A 5,000-nucleotide genomic window follows, 5' to 3' on the forward strand; every position below is an offset into this window, starting at 1 on the left:
TATTGTGCCTTAACCTAACCCGTATTGTGCCTTAACCTAACCCGTATTGTGCCTTAACCTAACCCGTATTGTGCCTTAACCTAACCCGTATTGTGCCTTAACCTAACCCGTATTGTGCCTTAACCTAACCCGTATTGTGCCTTAACCTAACCCACGTTGTGCCTTAACCTAACCCACGTTGTGCCTTAACCTAACCCACGTTGTGCCTTAACCTAACCCACGTTGTGCCTTAACCTAACCCACGTTGTGCCTTAACCTAACCCACGTTGTGCCTTAACCTAACCCACGTTGTGCCTTAACCTAACCCACGTTGTGCCTTAACCTAACCCATATTGTGCCTTAACCTAACCCATATTGTGCCTTAACCTAACCCATATTGTGCCTTAACCTAACCCATATTGTGCCTTAACCTAACCCATATTGTGCCTTAACCTAACCCATATTGTGCCTTAACCTAACCCATATTGTGCCTTAACCTAACCCATATTGTGCCTTAACCTAACCCATATTGTGCCTTAACCTAACCCATATTGTGCCTTAACCTAACCCATATTGTGCCTTAACCTAACCCATATTGTGCCTTAACCTAACCCATATTGTGCCTTAACCTAACCCATATTGTGCCTTAACCTAACCCATATTGTGCCTTAACCTAACCCATATTGTGCCTTAACCTAACCCATATTGTGCCTTAACCTAACCCATATTGTGCCTTAACCTAACCCATATTGTGCCTTAACCTAACCCATATTGTGCCTTAACCTAACCCATATTGTGCCTTAACCTAACCCATATTGTGCCTTAACCTAACCCATATTGTGCCTTAACCTAACCCATATTGTGCCTTAACCTAACCCATATTGTGCCTTAACCTAACCCATATTGTGCCTTAACCTAACCCATATTGTGCCTTAACCTAACCCATATTGTGCCTTAACCTAACCCATATTGTGCCTTAACCTAACCCATATTGTGCCTTAACCTAACCCATATTGTGCCTTAACCTAACCCATATTGTGCCTTAACCTAACCCATATTGTGCCTTAACCTAACCCATATTGTGCCTTAACCTAACCCATATTGTGCCTTAACCTAACCCATATTGTGCCTTAACCTAACCCATATTGTGCCTTAACCTAACCCATATTGTGCCTTAACCTAACCCATATTGTGCCTTAACCTAACCCATATTGTGCCTTAACCTAACCCATATTGTGCCTTAACCTAACCCATATTGTGCCTTAACCTAACCCATATTGTGCCTTAACCTAACCCATATTGTGCCTTAACCTAACCTATATTGCGCCTTAACCTAACCCATGTTGCGCCTTAACCTAACCTATGTTGCGCCTTAACCTAACCTATGTTGCGCCTTAACCTAACCTACGTTGCGCCTTAACCTAACCTATATTGCGCCTTAACCTAACCTATATTGCGCCTTAACCTAACCTATATTGCGCCTTAACCTAACCTATATTGCGCCTTAACCTAACCTATATTGCGCCTTAACCTAACCTACGTTGCGCCTTAACCTAACCCACGTTGCGCCTTAACCTAACCCACGTTGCGCCTTAACCCAACCCACGTTGCGCCTTAACCCAACCCACGTTGCGCCTTAACCCAACCCACGTTGGGCCTTAACCCAACCCACGTTGCGCCTTAACCCAACCCACGTTGGGCCTTAACCCAACACACGTTGGGCCTTAACCCAACACACGTTGGGCCTTAACCCAACACACGTTGGGCCTTAACCCAACACACGTTGGGCCTTAACCCAACACACGTTGGGCCTTAACCCAACACACGTTGGGCCTTAACCCAACACACGTTGGGCCTTAACCCAACACACGTTGGGCCTTAACCCAACACACGTTGGGCCTTAACCCAACACACGTTGGGCCTTAACCCAACACACGTTGGGCCTTAACCCAACACACGTTGGGCCTTAACCCAACACACGTTGGGCCTTAACCCAACACACGTTGGGCCTTAACCCAACACACGTTGGGCCTTAACCCGCTCTGTAATTGTCATACGACGCGTTAAATTAGTGTAGTGTTGCCTAACTGCAACCCCCGCAATATAGTTTGCTACTCGCACTGCCTGGTCCCCAGTGTATCGCTTCATGTTAAACACCTTGCAGCGATACACTGTAATGTGGATGGCAGCAGGACGTACATGCTCAATGCCCTTCGCAGTTGTTCATTGGCATTCGCATGGCGAAGCACTTAGCCTACGCTGTGGTACGGCCTGTGTCAACTGTCCGCTGATGTTGTACGTCCAAATCACACACTGTACTGCACATTGGTCCTCATGTACTGAATGATACATCGTGGTACATGTGACCGTACAACGACTGCGCCAACAACGGCGAACCATGCGGTCCAACTGTTGTGCACTCAGCTATGTGTCGTCTCCCTATAAGAGCCGGATTGCAGTGTGGTATGCCCTGGATGGCGATCAGCATGAGCCGTCTGTTGATGTAGTGGCGCGTGTTGTCAGACGTAGTCGTCTCTTCTCACACACCGTGACAGCATGGTGCACTGCGTTCCACATCTGCGACATGCGACAGAGGCCGGTTGACAGTCGTTCGCGCAATGGACATCGCATACGTACGGGGGCCACCTTCCACGTGTTCGCGAAGCGTGCACATGTTGTTGCGTGTATGTGGGCAGACATAGTGTGTCGTGACACCTGACACAGGCATGCAACAATCGTTGAATTTGCAAATGGCGATGGACGTCTACGTTTGCTGGTGACGTTACGCAAATGAACAACTGGTAAACCGTTGTGGTGCGGTTGTTCTCGCTAGAGGTGAATCAGTGATGGCGACGATCGGTTGAGCTACCAACCGGTTGTTTCAGCGATACCCACCATGCCCACGAACGTGAATGGCATGTGGGTGTGAAGCGATACGCGGCGGTGGCTGGGTGGGACCGTCCCCGGCCGGTGAGGGGGGGCCTCCCGGCGTGCTGGCCGCGCGGTGCGTGGGCGCACGCGCTACAGCCGGCTGGTGGGGGCGGCCAGTGGCAGGCGCGCCGGCCGACGGAGGCGGCAGGCGGCGCAGCTGCGCGCCGGCGCACCCTGCACGCGGCGCCGTGCGGCCAAAGTAGGTCCTCGCGGGCCCGGTGCGAAGCGCGGTGGACATCTGCAGTGTGCTGGTCCGATTGAGGACTGTGTGCGCTGAGGATGCGCCGCCGCCCGGCGCTCGGCGCCGCGACGCCGTCTGCTGCTCGGTCGCCTCTGCGGTTCTCGCAGGTGGTTTGTATCGCAGCTGTGCGGACGTGTTGGCGCGTGCGCTGTGCTGGGAGAGTTCGCTTCGGCACCCAAGTGGGGCTTTTGTCCTTCTGTGGCGCTGGCGTTGGAGCTGCCGGCCACCGTAGGTGGCGCGTGTTGTCTCCCGCCGGCAATGCCACGACAGCACGCTCCCGGGCCTCTGTCGGCAGCGGCAAGCTCAGTTGGGAGCACGGGTGGTCGCACCTAAAGCGTCTACTCGCCAAACTCCGGGCGATTGCGCCTCTCTCGAACCCGACCAAGTACTTAGGACGGCGCTGCGCGCCGCCGGGACCTGAGAGGGTTTCGAGGTGTATCGTGCAGGGGAGCTCAGCCTCCTCCTGTTTGCAGAATAATTGAGCGGACGCTTGCGTGTTCGCGCGGGCCCCCGGGACACACTCCCGGGCGGCCGGCTGCTCAGCTCTAGTTGACGCAGCTCCCTGGTTGATCCTGCCAGTAGTCATATGCTTGTCTCAAAGATTAAGCCATGCATGTCTCAGTACAAGCCGCATTAAGGTGAAACCGCGAATGGCTCATTAAATCAGTTATGGTTCCTTAGATCGTACCCACGTTACTTGGATAACTGTGGTAATTCTAGAGCTAATACATGCAAACAGAGTCCCGACCAGAGATGGAAGGGACGCTTTTATTAGATCAAAACCAATCGGTCGGCTCGTCCGGTCCGTTTGCCTTGGTGACTCTGAATAACTTTGGGCTGATCGCACGGTCCTCGTACCGGCGACGCATCTTTCAAATGTCTGCCTTATCAACTGTCGATGGTAGGTTCTGCGCCTACCATGGTTGTAACGGGTAACGGGGAATCAGGGTTCGATTCCGGAGAGGGAGCCTGAGAAACGGCTACCACATCCAAGGAAGGCAGCAGGCGCGCAAATTACCCACTCCCGGCACGGGGAGGTAGTGACGAAAAATAACGATACGGGACTCATCCGAGGCCCCGTAATCGGAATGAGTACACTTTAAATCCTTTAACGAGTATCTATTGGAGGGCAAGTCTGGTGCCAGCAGCCGCGGTAATTCCAGCTCCAATAGCGTATATTAAAGTTGTTGCGGTTAAAAAGCTCGTAGTTGGATTTGTGTCCCACGCTGTTGGTTCACCGCCCGTCGGTGTTTAACTGGCATGTATCGTGGGACGTCCTGCCGGTGGGGCGAGCTGAAGGCGTGCGACGCGCCTCGTGCGTGCTCGTGCGTCCCGAGGCGGACCCCGTTGCAATCCTACCAGGGTGCTCTTGAGTGAGTGTCTCGGTGGGCCGGCACGTTTACTTTGAACAAATTAGAGTGCTTAAAGCAGGCAAGCCCGCCTGAATACTGTGTGCATGGAATAATGGAATAGGACCTCGGTTCTATTTTGTTGGTTTTCGGAACCCGAGGTAATGATTAATAGGGACAGGCGGGGGCATTCGTATTGCGACGTTAGAGGTGAAATTCTTGGATCGTCGCAAGACGAACAGAAGCGAAAGCATTTGCCAAGTATGTTTTCATTAATCAAGAACGAAAGTTAGAGGTTCGAAGGCGATCAGATACCGCCCTAGTTCTAACCATAAACGATGCCAGCCAGCGATCCGCCGCAGTTCCTCCGATGACTCGGCGGGCAGCCTCCGGGAAACCAAAGCTTTTGGGTTCCGGGGGAAGTATGGTTGCAAAGCTGAAACTTAAAGGAATTGACGGAAGGGCACCACCAGGAGTGGAGCCTGCGGCTTAATTTGACT

The 5,000-nt window shown here is 52.4% G+C and overlaps 1 non-coding gene across 1 annotated transcript in view; it reads left to right on the forward strand.

Moving 5' to 3' along the window:
- The first annotated feature begins 3,710 nt into the window (after window positions 1-3,710).
- LOC124582156 overlaps window positions 3,711-5,000 on the forward strand; it is a 1,910-nt gene continuing 620 nt past the window's right edge. The window contains exon 1 of the ribosomal RNA XR_006973757.1: window positions 3,711-5,000. This exon is cut by the window's right edge and continues 620 nt beyond it. This is a non-coding gene — a ribosomal RNA (small subunit ribosomal RNA).

Source organism: Schistocerca americana, unplaced genomic scaffold (assembly GCF_021461395.2).
Source record: "Schistocerca americana isolate TAMUIC-IGC-003095 unplaced genomic scaffold, iqSchAmer2.1 HiC_scaffold_397, whole genome shotgun sequence".
NCBI classification, from domain to species: domain Eukaryota; kingdom Metazoa; phylum Arthropoda; class Insecta; order Orthoptera; family Acrididae; genus Schistocerca; species Schistocerca americana.